Genomic DNA, 27,047 nt, shown 5'->3' on the forward strand with positions numbered 1-27,047 from the left:
ACGCTCAGGACTGGCACACAAGCCCAGAGGCCAATATTAATCTCCCACTTTTTTTTTTTTTTTCCAGGGAAAATTTATAAACCCAATAAAAAAAAAAAATAAATAAATAGGCTTTCTATGGCCCACTATCTGAGAGAGAGAGATGGCACGCTTAGGACTGGCACACAAGCCCAAAGGCCAATATTAATCTCCCACTGATTGATTTATTGATTTTTTCAGGTAGAATTTAGAACCCAAATAAAGCAAAAAAAAAAAAAAAAGGGCTTTCTATGGCCCACTGAGTGAGTGATGATGCACACAGGAGTCAGGAGTGGCACACAAGCCCTGAGGCCAATATTTTTCTCCCACTGATTGATGTAGTGATTTTTTCAGGTAGATTTTAGAACCAAAATCAAGCAAAAAAATAAATAGGCTTTCTATGGCCCACTGAGTGAGTGATGATGCACACAGGAGTCAAGAGTGGCACACAAGCCCTGAGGCCAATATTTTTCTCCCACTGATTGATGTAGTGATTTTTTCAGGTAGATTTTATAACCCAAATCAAGCAAAAAAATAAATAGGCTTTCTATGGCCCACTGAGTGAGAGATGACACAGACAGGGATGGCACTCTAGCAGAAATGTCAATCTTAATCTCCCACAAAAAAAAAAAAAAAACAGGGAGTGTCCTTCAATTACTATCTCCCTGCAGTAATCTCAGCCAGGTATGGCAGGCAGCAATAAGGAGTGGACTGATGCACAAATTAAATAAAAAGTGTGGACAAACCAAAAAGATAGCTGTGCAGAAAGGAAGGAACAAGAGGATTTGTGCTTTGAAAAAAGCAGTTGGTTTGCACAGCGGCGTACACACAGCAATGCAGCTATCAGGGAGCCTTCTAGGGCAGCCCAATGAGCTACAGCGCTGAGGGGAAAAAAAAAAAAAAATGTAGCTTCCACTGTCCCTGCACACCGAAGGTGGTGTTGGGCAGTGGAAATCGCTACAGCACAAGCGGTTTGGTGGTTAATGGACCCTGCCTAACGCTATCCCTGCTTCTGACGAAGCGGCAGCAACCTCTCCCTAAGCTCAGATCAGCAGCAGTAACATGGCGGTCGGCGGGAACTCCCCTTTATAGCCCCTGTGACGCCGCAGACAGCAAGCCAATCACTGCAATGCCCTTCTCTAAGATGGTGGGGACCAGGACCTATGTCATCACGCTGCCCACACTCTGCGTTTACCTTCATTGGCTGAGAAATGGCGCTTTTCGCGTCATTGAAACGCGACTTTGGCGCGAAAGTCGCGTACCGCATGGCCGACCCCGCACAGGGGTCGGATCGGGTTTCATGAAACCCGACTTTGCCAAAAGTCGGCGACTTTTGAAAATGAACGACCCGTTTCGCTCAACCCTAGTGAGTAACATGGGATTCCTTACATAGAACAAGTGGATCCTTTAGTAAAGTAGCAAAGAAAAGAAGCCATGCAAAATAGAACGCACACCCAGAGGGATACAAGCTGAATAGCAAAAAATACAAAAAAGTTTATTGAGAACAGAGACAAATACACTAGAATAAATAAATGTTTTTATTCTAGTGTATTTGTCTCTGTTCTCAATAAACTTTTTTGTATTTTTTGCTATTCAGCTTGTATCCCTCTGGGTGTGCATTCTATTTTGCATGGCTTCTTTTCTTTGCTACTTTACTATGTTTCTGTGGCTATGTATTGAGTTGCACCCCTATATATACTCACTGTTTTTATAACACTATGGTTGCCCAGTTGTGGTGCTCCCTAGCTTCCTAAATTCCCCAAGTGGATCCTTTAGACACGTGCATGTCTGCGTATTGCACGTGTGTGCATGTCTGAGTACTTTATGTGTGTGTAGATGTCTGCGTACTGTATGTGTGCATGTCTGTGTTTTGTTCAGTATGTGTGTGTGCATGTCTAAATACTTTGTGTGTGGGCATGTCTGCATATGTGAAGTATGACGGGGCAGGCTGAGCCCTGTGTAGTTTAGCTATATTTCTCTGCTGAATCTGTGCATTATGAATTATGGTATGTGTTAACGAGGCCTGCTGAGACTCTTTCGCCCAGGCCCATGAGAAGCTGGAGCCGGCCCTGAATGTTACTCACCTTTCCTGGCTCAGGGACCTTTACCCAGGGTCGGTTCCTTTTGTGCAGCTCCATGCTGAGTTACTGTGGCATCATCATCACACAAGATCTTCCAATGTCAGCTCAGATAGACATGTCCTGAGTATTTAAAAAGTGTAACATTCTGCTACCACATGTATTACAGGAGATTGCCTCTTCTTTTAGCTGTCTAATCCTTTCCTCAGATACAGATTAGCTCAGACCGATGAATCCGGGTGCTATTGCACTCTCAACCCTGCTAAATCAGGTAACTGATAATGAAGTCATCTCTGCTGATACTGATACATATCTGCTATAACAGGTGCCTGATAGCGAAATGTTGTACACTAATATTGGTACTGTTCACACTTCAAACTCTGCTTCAACATTGTGTAATCTTCTCTGCAAACAAGTATGTAGTTTACATGACTGACTTCACATGTGAAGCTCCTGTGTATATCCAAATATCTGTCCCAGTTTTTCTGGTGTTTCCTGTTCTGCTCGTCTATCTGCCCTCCTACTTAACACCTGTTCTAGCCCTTGCTGATCCATGTGCAGGTTGGCGCAAGACCTACTCCTCTGCACCATCACCTGCAGTCTGTGACCTACGGCTTAGAGAATCCAGATCACCAGGTGAGCCATAACAGAACCTGGGGAGAAGTCATCTCAAGACCTAGTTTAAGTAAAAATAGTTGATAGCAGTAAAAAAGGGCTTTTTCTTTTGTTATGAAAGATATTGATACTAATGTAAATGCTTTTTAGGGCACATTGTTTTATGTTTTTTGTATTTCTACGGATCTGTAAGGAAAAATATAATACTAAATTTTACCCATTTTTCCCTTTATCCACAATCTTCCTCATTCCCTCAAAAACATGTCTTTTTTCACTGTACAATATGACATATAAGAAATTGTTACTTGATCCAAATAGGAGTTGCATTCAAAGTCTTTATGATACCTTTCCTGTAATGGCTCCACAAAAAGATGCAGCACAATGGCTCTCTGTAAAATAAAAAAGGAAAAGCAGATGTCAGTCTGAGGCCACAAGTGCAGATGAGAACATGTTTAGAATCTTCCACATCTTTGCCTTCTTACAGGGACACTGTTACCTGAATTTGGAGGGAACAATCTTCAGCCATGGAGGCGGGGTTTTTGTGTTTTTGATTCACCCTTTCCTTACCCACTGGCTGCATGCTGGCTGCAATATTGGATTGAAGTTCATTCTCTGTCCTCCGTAGTAGATGCCTGCACAAGGTGCAATCTTGCCTTGCGCAGGCGTGTATTATGGAGGACTGAGAATGAACTTCAATCCAATATTGCAGCCAGCATGCAGCCAGCGGGTAAGGAAAGGGTGAATCAAAAACACAAAAACCCCGCCTCCATGGCTGAAGATTGTTCCCTCCAAATTCAGGTGACAGTGTCCCTTTAAACGACACCTTTATACATGATATGTCTGCAAAGGAATCAATAGGTCGCGAGACTGGTGGAAAAAAGGTGAAAGTGGCCAGAATCCTCTCTTGAAAATCCAACAAGGAGCATAAAAACTATGCAGTGGAGGGCAATGAGTTTGGCATCACTGCTATTCATATCAAACTAGAAGCCACTGGAGGCAACAGAGCCAAGACCATTGGCCATACGGCTAAGTCTGCCCTCGGAGCCCTGGCCCTTTTAGACATGAAGATAGTCTATTGGGTATGTGACACCTACTCCATCTGACAGCAGTAAATATGCAGAAAGGTCCTTAACTTGTTATTAAAATTATCAGACCAAGAAAGACAAAAAGATTTTAAGACTTCGTTATTAAGTTAATCTGTTTTCATCTAAAAAAAAAAAGCATCTTGATAAGGGTTTAAGGGCGAGACCGCAAGCGGCGCTGGTCCCCTGTAGCCCAAATTCTGCCAACTGCGTTGGCCAATTGCTGTATGTGCTTTTCCACAATCAGAGGGCCATTGGCCCACCATAGTTGAATGCAGCTTTGGCCACATGGCCAACTGCAACGCGTTTCTACACTCGAAGTGTTTTGGCTACATTTTCCTATATGTTAACGATTTTATTTACCGGTATTTATGTTTTTAATTATATAAACATAATGAATTTTTATATTTTTGGTTGCTTCCTACAAATGAAGAGCGATAAAAAATATATGTACGCATGTAGAAACTTTTGCCAAGTTTCAGTTTGGTAGGTTCACTCTTGTTGGTTTTATGCAATGGGTTATGCTTAGCTTCTAACATAAGGCAATGGTATTGATATGGGGCCCTCCCAAAAAAAGGTTCTTTGTCAGTATGTCTCTGCTCCACCATGGTATAGTCCATCATGGCAAATTCCATAAATTACAACTTTTCTAGGTACCCTTTCGAATTGATACTGGTGAACCTTGATTGATTCTACTGAGTTTAATAGGGCATTTTGGACTTCTGGCATTTTAGAAGGCAAGAGTAGTGCTGCAGACCATGAAATTCTTGCTATAAAAAAAAATCCTAGACAAGTTAACTGAAACCCACTGAAAACTCAAAAATGCATGTGTGCCATGAGATATTGATATGTCTACATATTGTAGATTCAGCTTGACGAGTGATCTACAAATTGACTACTTCCTTGGTACGAGAATGTTAATCAGGGGAGTTGATGATGTTAATGTTCTTGCTCTCTTGCAGTAATCAGTAGGTAAGAAGAAATTGTCTCATATGAAAATAATGTGCTGTCAATCACCAGTAGGAGCAGAGTCTTGCGATGGTGCTCTGTCAGGAGAAACAGAGGACAGATTGTTTTTACTAAAACCATGTTATAAGCAAATGACAAAAAAACTCTTTATTCATTTACAGCGATGTGGGATAAAATTATAACAAAAAACATTTTATATACAGTACATATGTCATCTCCTCAATGTTTACATTGCAACATCAAGGATGAAAAGTTAGGGAATGATGGAAATAATTTATTTTTATCACTTTAATCAATGCAAAGTGAATGAATGAGAAATCTAAATCAAATCAGTATGTGGTGTGACATGACAAGTCTTCGCCTTCAAATCACCATCAATTCTTCTAAGTACAATGGCACAACGTAAGGAATTTTCTAAGATTAGTGGCTTCATATTTATTCTGCAGCAGGACAACAACCTCGAAAATACTGATAATGTCATAAAGAACTATCTTCAGTGGAAAGATGAACAATGAGTCCTGGAAGTGATGATACGGCCCCACAGAGCCCTGATATCTGATCACTGAATTTGATTTGAACAAGTCTAGATCCATTGAAGATCTGTTGATAGTTCTCCAAGATGTTTGGAATGATCCTCCTGCTGAGTTCCTTCAAAAAGTGTGTGTACATACAAGTGCTTCTTACAAAATTTGAATTTTATCAAAAAGTTAATTTATTTCAGTTCTTTAATACAAAAAGTGAAACTCCTATATTATATAGTCATTACAAACCGAGTGACCTGAGTCCCCCACCTGGGCAGTGGGGTACTCGGTACCGGGTCCGGTCGCTCTTAAAGGGGATGTCAGGATGGCTGCGACCCGGTCCGTGGCCCTGGGCACTCAACAAGAGGGGGTAAAGTCTTTAAAGGAAATTTGGAAATTAAGTCTATTCGTGATGCCACCTGTGCTTGTCGGTCAGTAGGTACTGGCACAGCTTAAAGGGGTCCTCTCGGGTGATGTTGTTGCAGCAAGATGGTGACGCTTCCCAGGGCTCCCAAGGTGTATGGCAATGATGGTGTATGCCGTTAAATAAGGACACAGAGTTTATAAAGTCTTTACCTGGTGTACTGGCAGTAACAGTCCACAGCCCAGGGTACCTGGAACGGTGATGGTATAGCCCAGCCGGCCTGGAGGCAAAGGTAGATCCCTCTCCCAGGTGAGGTCCATAAGCCTTTCCTACTTGTGCTGATTTGCGAGGTCCCTGCTGCCTGAAGCTTGCTGGCAAGGTACCCCTTCCTTCCCCTGTCCTGGGACAGGTACCTGTATGGCGGGCAGCTTGAGCCATTTTACAGGGTCTCTGTCACGACTCTATCAGGGACTCTATAGCGATGGGGTCTGTTCCGCAGGACTGGCGCATAGCAAATGTGGTGCCAATATTCAAAAAGGGCTCTAAAAGTGAACCTGGGAATTATAGGCCAGTAAGTCTAACCTCTATTGTTGGTAAAATATTTGAAGGGTTTCTGAGGGATGTTATTCTGGATTATCTCAATGAGAATAACTGTTTAACTCCATATCAGCATGGGTTTATGAGAAATCGCTCCTGTCAAACCAATCTAATCAGTTTTTATGAAGAGGTAAGCTATAGGCTGGACCACAGTGAGTCATTGGACGTGGTATATCTCGATTTTTCCAAAGCGTTTGATACCGTGCCGCACAAGAGGTTGGTACACAAAATGAGAATGCTTGGTCTGGGGGAAAATGTGTGTAAATGGGTTAGTAACTGGCTTAGTGATAGAAAGCAGAGGGTGGTTATAAATGGTATAGTCTCTAACTGGGTCGCTGTGACCAGTGGGGTACCGCAGGGGTCGGTATTGGGACCTGTTCTCTTCAACATATTCATTAATGATCTGGTAGAAGGTTTACACTGTAAAATATCGATATTTGCAGATGATACAAATCTATGTAAAGCAGTTAATACAAGAGAAGATAGTATTCTGCTACAGATGGATCTGGATAAGTTGGAAACTTGGGCTGAAAGGTGGCAGATGAGGTTTAACAATGATAAATGTAAGGTTATACACATGGGAAGAAGGAATCAATATCACCATTACACACTGAACGGGAAACCACTGGGTAAATCTGACAGGGAGAAGGACTTGGGGATCCTAGTTAATGATAAACTAACCTGGAGCAGCCAGTGCCAGGCAGCAGCTGCCAAGGCAAACAGGATCATGGGGTGCATTAAAAGAGGTCTGGATACACATGATGAGAGCATTATACTGCCTCTGTACAAATCCCTAGTTAGACCGCACATGGAGTACTGTGTCCAGTTTTGGGCACCGGTGCTCAGGAAGGATATAATGGAACTAGAGAGAGTACAAAGGAGGGCAACAAAATTAATAAAGGGGATGGGAGAACTACAATACCCAGATAGATTAGCGAAATTAGGATTATTTAGTCTAGAAAAAAGACGGCTGAGGGGCGATCTAATAACCATGTATAAGTATATAAGGGGACAATACAAATATCTCGCTGAGGATCTGTTTATACCAAGGAAGGTGACGGGCACAAGGGGGCATTCTTTGCGTCTGGAGGAGAGAAGGTTTTTCCACCAACATAGAAGAGGATTCTTTACTTTTAGGGCGGGGAGAATCTGGAATTGCTTGCCTGAGGAGGTGGTGATGGGGAACTTAGTCGAGGGGTTCAAGAGAGGCCTGGATGTCTTCCTGGAGCAGAACAATATTGTATCATACAATTATTAGGTTCTGTAGAAGGACGTAGATCTGGGGATTTATTATGATGGAATATAGGCTGAACTGGATGGACAAATGTCTTTTTTCGGCCTTAATAACTATGTTACTATGTTACTATGTTACTATGACCCGGGCTCTTCAGGTGCTGCTTCGTCTTCAGGTGTGGTGTGGGCAAATTACATACAATTCTAAGCCCTCCGGTTCTGCTATGTGTCCTAGAGTACCACAAAAGCCTCGGGCTCCTGGTGCCCTGTTTCTGCGCTTCAGCTCAGAGGGTGCCCAGTCACAGTTCCCATCTGAGCCCTTTTCCACTCCTTTGCTCCTTTCCTCAATGGCTCCACTACATACAACAACCCCTCGGGTTCTCGTCCTTCCCGGGATCTGCAGCTCAGTCCTGGCTGCATGGCTCCATAGTCTGCACTCTGTTCAAGACTTCCTTCTCTCTCAGTGTCTCTCTCCAACTGAAATAACTTCTCCTCCAGACCAGAATACTTAAAGCTGAGGGAAGCTCCCCTGAATCCAGGTCCTGAGCTCCCCATTATGACCTGGATTCAGAATGTGTTGTGCGTAGGTGCTTACCTGGTAAAGAGAATCCTCCTTGCCTCCAAGCATGATATCAACCTCCCCGAAAGGAAGGCAACATCACTGTAACAACCGGTTACCTGGGGTGTTACAGATCTATTTCAATTGTTTATTTCTGTTAATGTTGATGATTATGGCTTACAGCCAATGAAAACCCAAAAGTCATTATCTCAGTAAATTAGAATACTTTATAACACCATCTTGAAAAATGATGGTGGCCAATCACTGGTGTGGGTGGGGTTATACTGAGCTTGCCAATCAAAGAACTGGTAGATCTGCAGCAGGAGAAACAGGGATTTTTTCAAACTGACCGCAGTCCAGAGAATAACACATTTCTGGTATCAAGGTGTCACGATACAGTAGCAGGAAGGTATAGGATAATGCAAAGCAGACAGAGGAATCAGACTAGGAAAAAAGGAAAGTACAATCAAGCAAATACGCTCACAAAACAACAGAGTGGAAAAAAAGGGAACAGTAGGAGGGACAAACTAAATGGAAGAGGATAAAGATATACACACAATACCAAATCCATGCAGATATTTCCATAGAAAACACCAAATGACTGCTACAAACACTGACTACTCCATCAACACCAAACTGGGAAGTTGTAAGCTATCACCAGCAGAGAACAGAAGTAAGAATGATGTTTAAATAGAAGCCCTGCAGAGTGATGGGATGGGCTTAATAGAAAATGGAAAACACCTGTTGTAACAAAAGGGGATGAAAGGCAAAGTGTAATCAGCACCTGGACAGCGACAGGACCTCCTGTGGCTCGATGGACAGAGACGCCGGCAGAGAAGCACATGACTGCTGAATATTCAGCGTAAACTTATTGCAACACAGAGACCTGCCGAGTCCATGCACTGCAATACATGCTGCCAGCCAATCAGAGGCAGGCAGCTGATGTTGGCATGCAAGTCACTGATGGAGCAAGGCAGTGACGTCATGCGCTGGTCGTCTCTTGCACGCTGAAGTCAGCTGCCAGCTTCCATGCCAGCAATAGAAGAGGACACACATCATGGGAGTGGAGGAATGTGAGAAGAATTGTTTAATTTTTTTTACATTTGTGTCAGAAGAGCAGCAGAACGGGAACATTATGACTGGTAGAAGCCTAGGATGGGGCACATTATATCAAGATGGGGGACATATATTACTGGAAGGGCCCAAGATGGGGAGCATTATACCAGGATGGGGTACTTATATTACTGGAATAGGTCCAGAATGGGGGACATTATACCAGGATGTGTGATATTATACCTGGATGGGAGACATATATAACTGGAAGGGGCACAGGATGGAGACATTATACCAAGAAGGGGCCCAGAAAGGAGACAATTCTACAAGGAAAGGGAAACATTATACTAGAAAGCTGCCTAGGATGGAGATATTATACAAAGATGGGGGACATTATTATTGAAAAGGAATAAGGATGGGGAGCATTATTTCTGGTAGGGGGCAAGGATGGGGGACATTATAACACAATGGGGGACAATGTTACATGAGAGGGTGAACACATATGTCTTCACAGGATCTGGAATGCTACAAGGGCCCATAGAACTGACGAACATGCAAATAAGGAGCCCAAGTCCAGATTTTGCACTGGGGCCCATAGGATCCTAGTTACACCACTGCATATGCTAACCATTCCTGACCGCTGTTTTATCTGTTCAGTATGTTTAGAGGTTGGTTTATCACTAAACAAATATGGTTCATAAGTAGGAGACCGTAACTTTTCTCCATCTCATGTTTCTCTATATTATTTTTGCATAGCTCTATTTTGAGAAACTCATATTTCTGATTATGTTATTGGTTGTTTATGTGTCTAGGTGATTATGAGTAAATAAAGCACATTATTGCTTTTGTCAACATATCATGATTTTAATTGCTCCATATTGGTTTTGCATCTAATATACTCTTATTATGGCACTGACATAATGTTTTGTTTGCTGGATATTTTTCTACCAATTTATTATCATACATCTAATGTGAGGCTTGGGAAAAGATAGTGATATTTGCCATATATGGTTATAAACTCTACTATATTTGCTATTATTTTATCTTTTGAGCATCATAGATCTTGTGATCTTTTGCTATAATGCAGTTGTAGCCATTTATAGAACTGATATAAAAAAAATCCTGGTACTTCATATCTATGTATTACTATAAATATTGTATACACTATTATGCATTTAAGATTATTTCTTTGCATTGCCATTGTTTGTTTGTTATGATATATTGGGATATATTATGTTATTTTATGATCAATTGTTTATATCTACTGTGGTAGATCGTCTCGCTTGGCTAGACACAAAGGTACAAACGGAACACTGTCTCATTAAGAACGTGCTTGTTTTATTGAGGCAACATAAACCAAGCCAGGGAAAATAAAGACAGCCCTCCATGAACACTGCAACCTGCTATCTTGTAAAGCCCACCACGTAAACCCTAGACTGACTCCTATCCATTATGTGACTGACCACCTGATTGTGACATCACACAGGTCCTGTCAGTACAGGGCGGTGCAGGTGGAGATAAGGTGGGCATCCTCCTACCCACTCTATGGGTGCCCACATAAAACCAGCCCATGTACGAAACTTTAACTTAGTTCTGGAGGAAAATACTCTGGTTTCACATCACTGCCGCCATTAAGCGCAGTGACACATATCTCCCATTACTTTACCAGTGACTTTGTCACACTACACATACCCCAAAATTAAGATAGTTATAATATTTCATTTTTCAAGCTTTATCTACAGTATATGATACCAACTGTATACAATGGGTGAAATAAGTATTAAACACGTCAACAATTTTCTAAGTAAATATATTTCTAAAGGTGTTATTGACATGAATTTCTCACCAGATGTCAGTAAAACCCCATCCAATCCACACAGGCATCGAAATCAAACCATAGATGTCCATAAATTAAGTTATATGTAATAATTAGAAATCACACAGGAAAAAAGTAATTGAACACGCTTACTGAAATGTATTTAATACTTTGTGTAAAAGCCTTTGTTGGTGCTGACAGCGTCAAGACACCCTCTGTATGGAGAAACTATTCATATACATTACTCAGGTGTGATTTTGTCCCATTCTTCTACACAAACACTCTTCACATCCACAAGGTTCCTTGGGCTCCTTCTATGAACTCTGGGCTATAGTTCCTTCCATACATTTTCTATTGGATTCAGGTCAGGTGATTGGCTGGGCCATTCTCGCAGCTTTATTTTATTTCTCTGAAACCAATTGAGAGTTTCCTTTGCTGTTTGTTTGGGATCATTGTCTTGCTGAAATGTCCACCCTCGTTTCATCTTCATTATCCTGATAGATAGCAGCTGATTTTTATCAAGAATGTACATTTGTCCATTCATCCTTCTTTCAATTATATGAAGTTTGCCAGTGTCGTATGCTGAAAAAAAGCCCACCATGATGTTGCGACCTCCAAACTCCACTGTTGGTATGGTGTTTTTTGGGGTGATATCCAGTGCATTTTGGCCTCTAAACATGGTGTGTGTTATGTTATCCAAAGAGTTCAATATTAGTCTCATCTGAAAGGACTACATTCTCCCAGTATTTCTCAGACTTATCTAAATTTGTTGAGCAAACTACACATGTGGTCAAAATTGTTGGTACCCCTCGTTTAATGACAGAAAAACCCACAATGATCACAGAAATAACTTGAATCTTACAAAAGTAATAATGAATAAAAAATCTATGAAAATGAACAAATGAAAGTCAGACATTGCTTTTCAACCATGCTTCCACAGAATTAAAAAAAAATAAATAAAACTCATGAAATAGGCCTGGACAGAAATGATGGTACCCGTAGCTTAATATTTTGTTGCACAACCTTTTGAGGCAATCACTGCAATTAAACGATTCCTGTAACTGTCAATGAGACGTCTGCACCTTTCAACAGATATTTTGACCCACTCCCCAAGAGCAAACTGCTCCAATTGTCTCATGTTTGAAGGTTGCCCTTTCCAGACGGCATGTTTCAGCTCTTTCCAAAGATACTCAATAGAATTTAGGTCAGGGCTCATAGAAGGCCACTTCAGAATAGTCCAATGTTTTCCTCTTAGCCATTCTTGGATGTTTTTAGCTTTGTGTTTTGGGTCATTATCCTGTAACAAGACCCATGACCTGAGACCAAGCTTCCTGACACTGGGCAGCACACTTCTCTCTAGAATCCCTTGATAGTCTTGAGATTTTATTGCACCCTGCAAAGATTCTAGACACCATGTGCCAGATGCAGAACAGCAGCCCCAGAACATAACAGAGCCTCCTCCATGTTTCACAGTAGGGACAGTGTTCTTTTCTTGATATGCTTCATTTTTCCATCTGTGAAGATAGAGCTGATGTGCCTTTCCAAAAAGTTCCATTTTTGTCTCATTTGTCCATAGGACATTCTCCCAGAAGCTTTGTGGCTTGACAACATGTAGTTTTGGCAAATTCCAGTCTGGATTTTTTATGATTTTTTTCAACAATGGTATCCTCCTTCGTCTTCTCCCTTGGCTCATACAACGACGGATGGTGCGATCTGACACTGATGTTCCTTGAGCTTGAAGTTCACCTTTAATCTGTTTATAAGTTTTTCTGGGCTCTTTTGTTACCATTCGTATTATCCGTCTTTTTGATCTGTCATCAATTTTCCTCCTGTGGCCACATCCAGGGAGGTTGGCTACAGTTCCATGGATCTTACATTTCTGAATAACATGTGTAACTGTAGTCACAGGAACATCAAGCTGCTTGGAGATGGTCTTATAATTTTTACCTTTAACATGTTTATCTATAATTTTCTTTCTAATCTCCTGAGACAACTCTTTCCTTCGCTTCCTCTGGTCCATGTTGAGTGTGATACTCACCATGTCAGCAAACAGAACAGCGAGTATCTGTAGCCCTATATACAGGCCCACTCACTGATTCCAAGATTGTAGACACCTGTGATGCTAATGAGTGGACACACCCTGATTTAACATGCCCTTTTGTCACATTATTTTCAGGTGTACCATCATTTCTGTCCAGGCCTATTTTATGAGTTTTACTTTTTTTTTAATTCTGTGGAAGCATGGTAGAAAATCAATGTCTGACTTTCATTTGTTCATTTTCATAGATATATTATTTATTATTATTTTTGTCAGGTTCAGGTTATTTCTGTAACCATTGTGGGTTTTTCTGTCATTAAACGAGGGGTACCAACAATTTTGACCACGTGTGTATAAACTCAGGTGAACATGCTTTTGTTAGGCAATTGGGTCTTGTGTGGTTAGCGTGCGTACAAGCCATGGAGGGTGAGTGCATTGCTTACAGTTTTCTTTGAAACAATTGCACTTGCTGATTCCAGGTCTTTCTGTAGGTCTCCACTGCTGGTACTTTGCTCTTCAACAACTCTTCTGATAATTCATTTTACTCCTCTTTCTCTTTGAAGAGACAATTTGCATATTTCCCAGAGGAGCATTGTGGCTTTAAGTCTCCTCACCTCGACATCCTTAACATGTCATTATCCACAAGGAGAAACGATACTTCTTGGATCCCGGTCAGACGCCTCTCAAACAGCCAAACCAGATCTCCACTTTGCCCTGACGAGGGGCAGTACCCCGAAACACAGTGTCTTCAAACTGAGATTCTGGTTTGGCGTTTATCCTAAGTCATGTGACAAGGCTCATTAAAGGGTCGCCATTGACTGTTAGGATTGCTACTTCCAATAGGGGCACTATAGTTCTAGTCCTCTTCCTCTCTGAAGAGGCAATTTGCATATTTCCCAAAGGAGCATTTCGGCTTTAAGTCTCCTCATCTCGACATGCTTAACATGTCACTCTCTGCAAGGAGAAACAATACTTCTTGGATCCTAGTCAGACGCCTCTCAAACAGCCAAACCAGATCTCCACTTTGCACTGACGAGGGGCAATTGGTACAGATCTGCAACACAGGACTAAGGTAGAAGGGGGAAAACTGACCCTGCACTATGACTAGGCTAAAACCCTACGATGGAGTGGGCAACCCATTCCTTGCGAATAGACCCACCGACGATCCTAGGATAATCTCAAGTGAAGACCTATACATAAGGGGAAGGGGTTCCCTAAAAGAACTAATGACTGGGTACAAAAACGGGTCACCTCCTAATAGAAAACAAAGAGAGGGCTGCAGGAACCAATAGAAAACAGAAACTAAGGCTAGCAGAACCAGAGGTACCAGCACTGATCAAATAACACACACAGAACACAAAGCAAAGCACCAAGCTAGAGCTCAAGCAGATAAACACTGTTGTCCACCAAGGACTGGGAGGCAGGTGCTGGTTAATAAAGAGTGAAACAAACACCTGACCCAAGACAAACCCAGCACCAGAGGAAAAAGACCCGCAGCCAGAACTCCACAAGAAAATGGCGGATAGTAACAAACTAATCAGATTCTAACAGCAATACCCTGAAACACAGTGTCTGCAAATTGAGATTCTGGTTTGGCTTTTATCCTAAGTCATGTGACAAGGCTCATTAAAGGGTCAACATTGACTGTTAGGATTGCTATTTCCAATAGGTAGCATTAGAGCTCTAGTCCTCTTCCTCTCTGAAGAGACAATTTGCATATTTCCCAGAGGAGCATTGCGGCTGTAAGTCTCCTCATCTCAACATGCTTAACATGCCATTCTCCGCAAGGAGAAACTATACTTCTTGGATCCCGGTCAGACTTCTCTCAAACAGCCAAACGTATCTCCACTTTGCACTGATGAGGGGCAGTACCACGAAATATAGTGTCTGCAAATTGAGATTCTGGTTTCGCTTTTATCCTAAGTCATGTGACAAGGCTCGGTAAAGGGTCGACATTGACTGTTAGCATTGCTACTTCCAATAGGTGCCACTAGAGTTCTAGTCCTCTTCCTCTCTGAAGAGACAATTTGCACTCCTCTGTCTGTCTTCCCATGCACTGAGAATCTTAATAATCAAGAAAAGATAGCTTTAAAGAACCTGGGACAATTGAATGATGTGGTGATTAAACCGGCTGACAAGGGGGGAAATATAGTTATTTGGCCTAGACAGATGTATGAATCCAAGGTATTTCGCCAGTTGAGGGATGGCACATACTATAAGAAAATGACATTCAACCCCTTGGGGAAATTTAGAACTGAACTCTCGGTAATTTGAAGGATGCTCTTGAAAAGGAAGTTATCCCGAAAGAACTATTTATAGCTCTTCAAGTGCCGGAACCAACGGTACCAACTTTCTACCTATTACCCAAGGTACATAAAAATCAAAAAATACCACCTGGCAGACCCATCATATCAGGATGTGGCAATTACCTTGAGAAAATTAACAAATTCATTGACTCTAAACTACAACCTTTGGTTGAGAACTTACCCTCATTCATTAAAGACACTAACGAATTTTTAAAAAAGATTGATGGCTTATATATTGGGAAGGATACATTCTTAGTATCCTGCGATGTAGAAAGTCTATATACCAACATCCGTCATAGTGACGGCATTCGTGCCGCGGAATATTTCTTGAACTCCTCATCCACATCTACACCCATGAGACAATTCATAGTTCAAATGTTAGAATTTTCGCTTTCCAAGAATTTTTTCTTTTTTAAGGGGTCCCTCTACCTACAGCTCCAGGGAACAGCAATGGGCGCATCTTTTGCGCCATCTTACGCTAATCTATTCCTGGGGCTGTGGGAGAGGGACCTCTTCCATGCTGGAACTGAGTCATCGATGGACCGCATCCCGATTTGGGTGCGGTTCATCGATGACATATTTTTTGTCTGGCAGGGTACTGTGGATTCACTCCATACCTTTATGGAACAATTAAATCAAAATGAGCTTAACATTAAGCTTACATACAAATGCGATATGGAATTCATGGAGTTTTTGGATGTGGGAATACATAGGGATGAAAGTGGATGCTTATATACAAACATCTTTCGGAAATCCACGGCAGTAAATGCATTATTACATGCTTCTTCATCACACCCTCCCCCTATGATTAATTCTATCCCAACAGGTCAATTTCTCCGCCTACGGAGGATCTGTTCAAATGAGGTAGATTTTGAGGAACAAGCTAATGACATGAAAGAAAGATTTCTTGAAAGAGGATATAGTAAACGGTTAGTTAAAAAGGGATATAACCCGCTAAACATGTAACTCGACATCAGGCCCTATATGGTACGAAACCTTATAAATCAAATAAGGTAGTGAGGTATATTACACAGTACCATGGCCAAACAGAATTAATGAGATCATATATTAACAAATCTTGGGCTATACTAAAAGCGGATCCCATTTTGTCGCAATATATTGGTGAAAGTTGTAGCATTACATACCGTAGATCTAAAAATCTTAAAGACCAATTGGTTAGAAGCCATTATTCGTATAAGGCAGAAATTCCATCTTTTCTCACCAATACAAAGGTTGTGCCGGGATGCAAACCTTGTGGCCAGTGTGTGGCCTGTAGTAATATTAAGAGAACGAATACCTTTTGCAATTTTAATGGTACCTCCTTATACAAAATTAAACAGACGATTAATTGTACCTCCAAAGCGGTTATCTATCATGCCACATGTCCGTGTTCCCTGGTGTATATAGGGATGACAACTAGACAACTTAAAGTACGTACCAGGGAACATGTTTTGGGAATCATAGCTGCTAAAGAAACGGAGGATATTCTATCCTTAAAAACAATCCCAAAACATTTTAAAGTGCATCACGGATGCGATGCCTCCCTATTGAAAGTGACTGGCATAGACATGATACAAACAAATGAGAGAGGTGGTGAGATAAGTATGGCCTTAGCAAAAAAAGAAACAAAATGGATATGGACTTTGGATACTGTTGCACCAAAAGGACTGAATGAGAATCTTAGTTTTGCACCTTTTTTGTAACCATTTTTATAATTTGTACTCTGTAACCTTTTAACATCTTGTTTTTAATCTATTTTAATATTTTTAGGAGAAATTTTATTATCTTTTATTTTTTGATATTATGATCCCTTATTAATAAAAATTTTTTTTTTTTTTGTTATTTATAATTGTAGTACTATATACTTACCTTCGGTGGACTAGAATCTTATGCTGGGTACTTCTGCTGTGATGTCGGATGACCTGACAGGATGTTGAACGTCGTTGAAGTTCATCTGGATAGAAGCTGGAGAAAAAAGAGAGAGACTAATTTTATATATTATTCTATTATAATTCTATTGTCATATATTTGTTAATTTTTATTATCTATAGTCTATATGGTAATGATATACGGATAATGATATTTTTGTATATTATTTCAATATAGATGTACTATTCACATATATATATATGTCTTAGCCGTAGTCTATTTATTTATTTTTCTCTATTATATATTTTTTGTATCTATTTAGCCCCTGTTAGTATTTCCCCTTTTCCATTTAACTTACAGCTGGGGATTATTTCATCCCCATTTTGCTCTTTATGTCCCGGTATATCCGTCTATAGGAGCAATCACTTCTATCTGCGCTCCACTGAACGCAAGCTAGGGAGTATTCCACTCACGCTGCGTCCCTGTTGGTGCGCATGCGCGGTCCGTGCCTGTGTATTCCGGCGCTCTGCGTCCTTGGTTGCTTGGTCACGCCGGGTACTCCGTTCCCGTGGTGACGAATCATGTGACGCGGAGACCGGAGGGCGCTGGCCTCCAGACTGCGCATGCGCCGGCATTATCCGGGCCGCAGCGCTCGGTGAGAGCTCTATAAAAACCTCCCTGGGATCATTACCTATCACCCCCTGACGAAGGAGATACATCCGAAACGCACGTCGGGCGCACGCAGGTCCCGGACCCAGCTCCCCACTACAGGTAGTTTATAAGCTCATTTTTGGTGATGCTCTGTCTGCCCAATTAGCCGGCCTATGGAAGTTCTTTTTGCGGCAATGGTTTTTTTAGCCACTAAATAAACAAATAGGCATATACAGTGGGGCAAAAAAGTATTTAGTCAGTCAGCAATAGTGCAAGTTCCACCACTTAAAAAGATGAGAGGCGTCTGTAATTTACATCATAGGTAGACCTCAACTATGGGAGACAAACTGAGAAAAAAAAATCCAGAAAATCACATTGTCTGTTTTTTTAACATTTTATTTGCATATTTAGTTGAGGTCTACCTATGATGTAAATTACAGACGCCTCTCATCTTTTTAAGTGGTGGAACTTGCACTATTGCTGACTGACTAAATACTTTTTTGCCCCACTGTATATATATGGTGAACTTTTAATATAGAGGGTTATTAACCTATGGGTTATCACTGCTACTGGGCACACATATATACAAGCATATAACCCTTATATATCCGGCTATGATGTCATTACTTTACGCACTCAGGACACTTTATATGCAGTAAGCTAATATAAACTCCATCTACCTCGCTGTGCCATCTACCTCGCTGTGCTATTATCACTTTATGCACTTAGACACTTTATATAAAGTACGCTGCTATCACTTTGTTGTTATATATATGTTTTCACATTTTTTATATATATATTTTTATATATTTTTGTATTAATTAGCACCACGGTTGTTTATGAAGGATTTGATATATTTTTTATATGGTTTTGACACTGTTTTTAAAAAAACCACATATATATAGTTTGTGTTGTGTCTGGTTTCACCATTTTTTTAATATATATAATCCCAGGATATATAATCTTGGGTATATCTTTTGATAAAATTTTTTTTGTGAAACACAGCGAGTAAAGGCATTATTTTCCTTAGGGGGCTGCTACCTGTATATTTGGGGATTCCTGGGTACCATATATTATTATTCCTGCGGTTTTGTTATTAATTTTTTATATATGTAGTTGAGAAAAATATTTTTTTAAATTTATTCTTTGATATATGTATTGCCAATATATTTAATAAAGGCATGTTATTGATCCTAGTGTTGTGGTAATCTCTGGTGATTTCCTATCTTATGGTGGTTTGGTGATTCGGTTCCCCTTTATCAGTGGTTTCCACTGAAGTTCTCACAGTGCACCTTGACCTTACAAGAAATATTACGTCATATTTTCTCCTATTCAGGTTTTGATCTATGGTTTTTTTAGGTGCTTATTGTGTGTCTTTTAACTGAAATCTTGCTGGAAGTGCCTGGTTGTGGCCAGTGTATGGTGAAATGATGCTTTTTCTACTTTTCCATTATGGCTCCAACAGTGTTCACTGGAACCTTCAGTAGTTTAGAAATTCTTCTGTAACGAATGCCATCAGTATATTTTGAAACAATAAGGTAAGGTTGTGAAGGTCTTGGTTTTACCCATCATGAAGTGTTTTTTTGTAGGGCATGTTCACACTGGACACAAAACAGACAAAACCCAAGAGAAAAACAAAATGAGCAAATACCCTGCAGTAAATAAATAGCAACAGTGAATGATAATGATATAGGGTACTTGGTTAATATATTTTTTATCATTGCTCAGGGCCCTGGTCCTTCTCAGCCCTTATTTGTCATGCACAGTGTTGGAAAAACTAAGTGCAACACAAAGGGATGAGGGGGAGGGAGCCAAACACTAGGGAAGGGGGGAGTGGCGACCCCTATTCAGATCTAAAGTCACCCTGTCCTAAATGTCCCTATATAGGTTCTGCACCTATCACCGAGCAGGAACCTAATCCTTGCCTGACTCTGGCGATAAGCCCTGCTTTGGGAATGACAGGGTGAGAACTAATCGATCCCCACTACAAATATAGACAGCTGTGATAGACAAACAAGGTTATCACTAATCTTGAGGAGACTCGGAGATGTAACACAGAAGTTCTCCAGCAACACCAAAGAGGAAGATAACCCACTGCTATAGCTCCAAGCCTCAACAGGGGGAAATTGGAATATCACCAGCAACTCCCAGCAGCAGGCTGGGAGTCTATAAACACCTTAGTCCAGTTGTGTCAATTATAGCTAGAGAAAAGTTGCCACTGGGTCAAAGAGTCAGAAGGGTTAAGAAGGTGTCTGTGTAGCCCCCGAGGAGTCCGGTTGCCACACTGCCATTGCCTCCGTCCCAGGGGGTGATGTCATGCCTGGAAGCAAGGAGGGGTCCCCTAGTCGGGTAACACCAGCATACAACACCTTCCTGATTCTAGACCAGAAGGGGGAGCTCTAACACCTGGTTTCATGGGAGCTTTCTTATAAGTTCTGGCCTGGAGGCAGAGTTAGTCAGTGTGCAGTCTGAGTCAGAGAGTGAGAGGAGATGAGAACCTGCAGAGTGGAGCTGTGACCAAGCTCACCCCAGGTGCAATGAAACGTGGTCAAATGAGTGCTAGGAAATGTCGCAGGGGGAAATTACTTTATTCCATGTCGCGTTTCGACGGCCACAACCATCTTCATCAGGTGTCAACATAATTACAACAAATGGAAGAGGAATTTAAAGGGGAAACAACCAATACAAATTCAAAGGGGAAACAACCAATAAAAATTCAGAATAGAACTACCAATCAAATACAGTTATATAAAATAGTAATACAATTATCTAAAAACAATACAAAATTGATTAAAACAACAATGCATGTATGATTATAAAATAAAACAATAATAAAACAATATAAATTAACATTAAAATACATATACTGGTTTAATCTTGTTACATTCTCAATAGTAAGATTCAGACCGTCTGGAGCAAGTGTACCTAATTTAAATATCCAAAAACTCTCTCTGTTAATGTCTCCAACCGATATAGGAGTTCAATTATCTGATATCTGATCAATAATAGTGAGTTTTAGGTGCCTAGGACCTTTATGGTGCATTATAGAAAAATGTTTAGATAAATTATATAATGGAAAACTATTCCGGATATTTTGACGGTGTTTATTTAACCTTCCATGCATGGTCTGGATCAGGGCCATATTTAGAGTTTCTGCTGCCCTAGGCACTTTTAGTGCTGCTTCCCCCATTGGGGAGTATGACACTATCGGCATAGACTTTGGCAAGAATCGCTGATGTGAAAGTCGCCTTTCCCCGGTATGGTGATGCAGCAGGCCCGGTATGCAGCAGAGCCGGGTGAATCCTCTTGTTATCGGTGGGCGCGGCCATCTTCCTGAGGCCGCGCGTGTTCAAATGAAGCGCTCTGCTCCCGGGGCTTCAGGAAAATGGCCGCGGGAGGCCGCGCGTGCGCAGATGGAGATCGCGGCGGCCATTTTCCTGAAGCCCAGGGAAGCAGAGCGCTCCATCTGCGCATGCGCGGCCTCCGGAAAATGGCCGCCACCACCGATAACAAGAGGATTCACCCGGCTCTGCTGCATACCGGGCCTGCTGCATCACCATACCGGGGAAAGGGACCCCGCTTACTGCGCCTCCTCTGCCGCCACACCCCCGCCACCGCACCTCTGCCACCGGACCTCTGCCACCGCACCTCTGCCGCCACGGTAAGACTGCATTGCGACTATTAGACGCACCCCCCATTTTCCCCCCTTTTTTTGGGGGGAAAAAGTGCGTCTTTTAGTCCGAAAAATACGGTACCTGGTAGGCTGTCTCTTAATCAAAGGTTTTGCAGTATATAGGGCCTCATGTCTTGTAGTATATTTGGCCCGATTGTAGGCCTTCTTGACTGATCTTCGGCTGTACCCACGCTCAAAGAATCTCTCCTTCAGATTGTCCGCTTGTTTTTCAAAATCTTGCTCATTTGAACATACTCTCCGAAGGCGTAGGAACTGACCTATGGGTATAGAATTTATCATGGCTTTCGGGTATGAGGATGATGCATGCAGAAATGAGTTAAATGCCGTCGGTTTACGATATAGATCAGTCTGGAGGACATTATCAATACCCCTCTTTACTTCAACATCAAGAAACTCATGGTTGGGTAGGCAAATGTTTTGAAAGAACAGGGTCACCTTTCAGGATGAACCAATATTTTTTGAGGATGTCACGGATAATCGTGTGTGATTTAATTTAATGGTCCTTGATATAATAGCGCATGTAGATTCCAGGGGCAAATTTCCCACCTCCACACATTTCAAAAATGTGGATGTGAATAGTTATTTGGATTTTAATAGTGGCCATCTACCAAAATGGATCCTGAATATCCCCTGAATGGTTCACCGTGATTCCCAAAGCAGCACCAGACAAGCCCACAATGGGATTTCAGTATTTATCAACTTTACACTACTCTACCCTTCCTTGAATCTCTATTATAAGGTTTGATAAAGACCAGGGACATGGTCGAAACGTTATCTTATGGAATAGTTTGCATTTCTCTACTGCGGTGAATACATTTTCTTTATTTGGTGATTGAAATAAATCCTTTTTTTGCAAATTATATGAGACTCTGAGTGCGACTGTTTATCCTCTGGATGTCTGTCACACCTGACACACCCATGAAAGATGCATGACATGCATGACAGAGCTGCTGAGCGCAGATGGAAAAGATCCCACTCCATCGAGCACTTCATCGCATTCAAACAGTCCCTCACTGCTTTCAAAACCATGCTCGCCACAGCAAAACAAACCTACTTCTCATCTCTCATATCCTCCCTGTCTCACAACCCCAAACAGTTATTCAACACCTTCAACTCTCTCCTCCGTCCCCCAGCACCTCCTCCCTCCCCACTCATCTCAGCTGAAGACTTCGCCTCATTTTTCAAGCAGAAAATTGAGAACATCAGAGACAATTTTAGTAAACAACCCCCAGAACCCTTCCTCCCAACTACCCAGCCCTCCACCTCCAAAACCAACTTCTCCACCATTACAGAAGACGGACTCTCCACTCTACTCTCAAGATCGCATCTCACCACCTGTGCACTTGACCCACTCCCATCCCACTTCATCCCAAACCTCACCACAGTCTTCATCCCAACCCTAACCCATCTCTTTAACCTATCACTAACAACTGGCATTTTCCCCTCAAGCTTTAAATATGCCACAATCACACCTATCCTCAAAAAGCCCTCTCTTGACCCATCCTCTGTATCTAGCTATCGCCCTATATCACTTCTCCCCTTTGCCTCAAAACTACTGGAACAACATGTCCATACTGAACTGTCCTCCCATCTATCTTCCTGCTCCTTCTTCGACCGCTTTCAATCAGGCTTCCGGTCACACCACTCCACTGAAACTGCCCTAACTAAGGTCACCAATGACCTATTAACCGCCAAGAGCAAGCAACACTACTCTGTCCTCCTCCTCCTGGACCTGTCCTCTGCCTTTGACACAGTGGACCATTCCCTGCTGCTGCAGACCCTCTCATCCCTTGGCATCACAGAATTGGCCCTATCCTGGATCTCATCATACCTAACTGACCGTACATTCAGCGTCTCCCACTCACACACCACCTCCTCACCTCGCCCCCTATCTGTCGGAGTCCCGCAAGGTTCAGTTCTAGGACCCCTGCTCTTCTCCATCTACACCTTTGGCCTGGGACAGCTCATAGAATCTCACGGCTTTCAGTATCATCTCTATGCTGACGACACACAGATCTACATCTCTGGACCAGATATCACCTCCCTACTAACCAGAATCCCTCAATGTCTGTCTGCTATTTCATCCTTCTTCTCCACTAGATTTCTAAAACTTAACATGGACAAAACAGAATTCATCATCTTTCCCCCATCTCACGCGATCTCCCCAACGAACCTATCCATTACAGTAAACGGCTGCCCACTCTCCCCAGTCCCACAAGCCCGCTGTCTTGGGGTAATCCTTGACACTGATCTCTCCTTTAAACCACATATCCAAACCCTTTCCACTTCCTGCCGCCTCCAACTCAAAAATATTTCACGGATCCGCACATTCCTAAACCAAGAATCTGCAAAAACCCTAGTCCATGCCCTCATCATCTCCCGCCTTGACTACTGTAACCTCCTGCTCTGTGGCCTCCCCTCTAACACTCTTGCACCCCTCCAATCTATTCTAAACTCTGCTGCCCGACTAATCCACCTGTCCCCCCGCTATTCCCCTGCCTCTCCCCTCTGTCAATCCCTGCACTGGCTCCCCATCACCCAGAGACTCCAGTACAAAAGCCTAACCATGACATATAAAGCCATCCACAACCTGTCTCCTCCATACATCTGTGACCTCGTCTCCCGGTACTTTCCTGCACGCAACCTCCGATCCTCACAAGATCTCCTTCTCTACTCCCCTCTTATCTCCTCTTCCCACAATCGCATACAAGATTTCTCTCGTGCATCCCCCCTACTCTGGAATGCTCTACCACAACATATCAGACTCTCGCCTACCATCGAAACCTTCAAAAAGAACCTGAAGACCCACCTCTTCCGACAAGCCTACAACCTGCAGTAACCACCGATTGACCAAACCGCTGCACGGCCAGCTCTACCCTCACCTAATGTATCCTCACCCATCCCTTGTAGATTGTGAGCCCTCGCGGGCAGGGTCCTCTCTCCTCCTGTACCAGTTGTGACTTGTATTTTTCAAGATTATTGTACTTGTTTTATTATGTATACCCCTCCTCACATGTAAAGCGCCATGGAATAAATGGCGCTATAATAATAAATAATAATAATAATAATCCTGTCGCCTGCGTAGGTCAGAGGGAAGTGTTGTATCTAGGCACATAGCAGGTACAGAATGACTATATCTTCTGACTGCAGCAGCTATACCACCACCACCATCAGAAGCTACACCAGCATATTTGATGTTCTCCTCACTTTTGGAAGTGGTTTTTCTGCACACTATTTACAAAGATGTGGCACCTTAGGAGTTCAGGTACCTCCAGGGCTGGACTGGCCATCGGGCACTTCTGGCAAATGCCAGAAGGGCCGGTGCCAGTAGTGGGCCGCTGCACTCTTTCCCCCTCTCCCCCCGTCAGTGCTGCCACCGCATTCAACTATACCGGCGTCTATGACGCCGGTATAGTTCAATGCAATGATGGAGGAGAGAGCATGCGCTGACGCTCCCTCTCCCATCATTCCCCGCTCTGCCTCTGACACTGCGGGTGCGCGATGACGTCATATCATCGCGCACCTGCTGTGTACTGGGCAGACTGCAGCCGCCGAGACAGGAGACAGGAGCCAGGAGCAGCGCGGGCAAGAGGAAAGGTGAGGAGAGTGTTTTTTTGTTTTTTTTAACTGGACTGTGGAGCCATTATCGGGGGGATGATATGTGGGTTGTGCTGTATATACCACTGTGTGGGCTGTGCTGTGTATATACCACTGTGTGGGCCGTGCTGTGTATATACCACTGTGTGGGCCGTGCTGTGTATATACCACTGTGTGGGCCGTGCTGTGTATATACCACTGTGTGGGCTGTGCTGTGTATATACCACTGTGTGGGCCGTGCTGTGTATATACCACTGTGTGGGCCGTGCTGTGTATATACCACTGTGTGGGCCGTGCTGTGTATATACCACTGTGTGGGCCGTGCTGTGTATATACCACTGTGTGGGCCGTGCTGTGTATATACCACTGTGTGGGCTGTGCTGTGTAAATATCACTGTGTGGGCTGTGCTGTGTATATACCACTGTGTGGGCTGTGCTGTGTATATACCACTGTGTGGGCTGTGCTGTGTATATACCACTGTGTGGGCTGTGCTGTGTATATACCACTGTGTGGGCTGTGCTGTGTATATACCACTGTGTGGGCTGTGCTGTGTATATACCACTGTGTGGGCTGTGCTGTGTATATACCACTGTGTGGGCTGTGCTGTGTATATGCCACTGTGTGGGCTGTGCTGTGTATACTACTATGCGGGCTGTGCTGTATATACTACTACGCAGGCTGTGCTGTATATATTACTACGCGGGCTGTGCTGTATATACTACTACGCGGGCTGTGCTATATTATGCAGGCTGTGCTATATACTATGCAAGTTGTGCTATATTATACGCGGGCTTTGATATACCGTATACTATGGGAGGTATATTATATTCTATGGGGGAGGCCGTGTTATATACTATGTGGCTGTGTTATGTACTATTGCGGGGGTATATTCTATTCTATGGGGGAGGCTGTGTTATATACTATGGGGGGTATATTATATTCTATGGGGGAGGCTGTCTTATATACTATGGGGGGCTGCATTATATATTATGGGGAAGTGGGCTGCATTATATTCTATGGGGGGCTGTATTAGATTTTATGAGGGATGATTGCATCATACTCTTTGATGGGGCTGCATTATATTCTATGGAGAGGTGGGCTGTATTCCATTCTATTCGGGGCTACATTATATTCTATGGGGGGCTGTATTATATTTATATTCTATGAGGGGTGATTGCATCATACTCTATGGGGGGGCTGCATTATATTCTTTGGGGGGTTACATTATACTCTGGGGTGGCTGCATTATACTCTGGGGTGGCTGCATTATACTCTGTAGGGTGGTGGCTGCATTATACTGTATGTGGGCTGCATTATACTGTATTGAGGACTATGGGGAATACGTTATACTATATGAAGAACTATGGGGTGCATTATACTATGGGAAGTGAATTGTACTACATGGATGACTATGGCGGAGCATTATACTATATGGAGTACTATGAGGAGTGTATTATGCTGTATGAAGGACTATGAGGAGTGTAATATACTATGTGGAGGACTGAGCAGTGTATTTTAATATATGGAGGACTATAGGGAGTGTATTATACTATATGGAGGACTGTGGTGCATATTATAATATATGGAGGACTATGGGGTGTATTTTACTAAACAAGTAAAATGCTGAATATTCAGATTGTTTTTGCCGGAACAAAAATCCTTGTTCTCGGCAGCACATCGCCGGTGTAAACTGTAGCTGTGCTGCTGATAACATGATACTGTATTGTGATCTGTTAGTGAGGGTTCTGTCCCATCATTATTCCTCAGCTGGTGGAAAGAGGCTGGGAAACAAGTGTTGAACAACTTCAGTATTGTCGATCAAACTCATTTAGCGGCCTGAGATCAGCGCATGTAAATGGAGCGCCCCCAGACACAGGGCCACAGGTTACTCGGTACCGGTCCTCTCTGTCTCAGTTCTGGGGTTGTCACAGTGGCTGGACCTGGTCTGTGACCCTGCTAATGGGCGTCCAATAAAAGGAATGATGA

Source organism: Ranitomeya imitator, chromosome 10, assembly GCF_032444005.1.
Source record: "Ranitomeya imitator isolate aRanImi1 chromosome 10, aRanImi1.pri, whole genome shotgun sequence".
Classification (NCBI taxonomy): domain Eukaryota; kingdom Metazoa; phylum Chordata; class Amphibia; order Anura; family Dendrobatidae; genus Ranitomeya; species Ranitomeya imitator.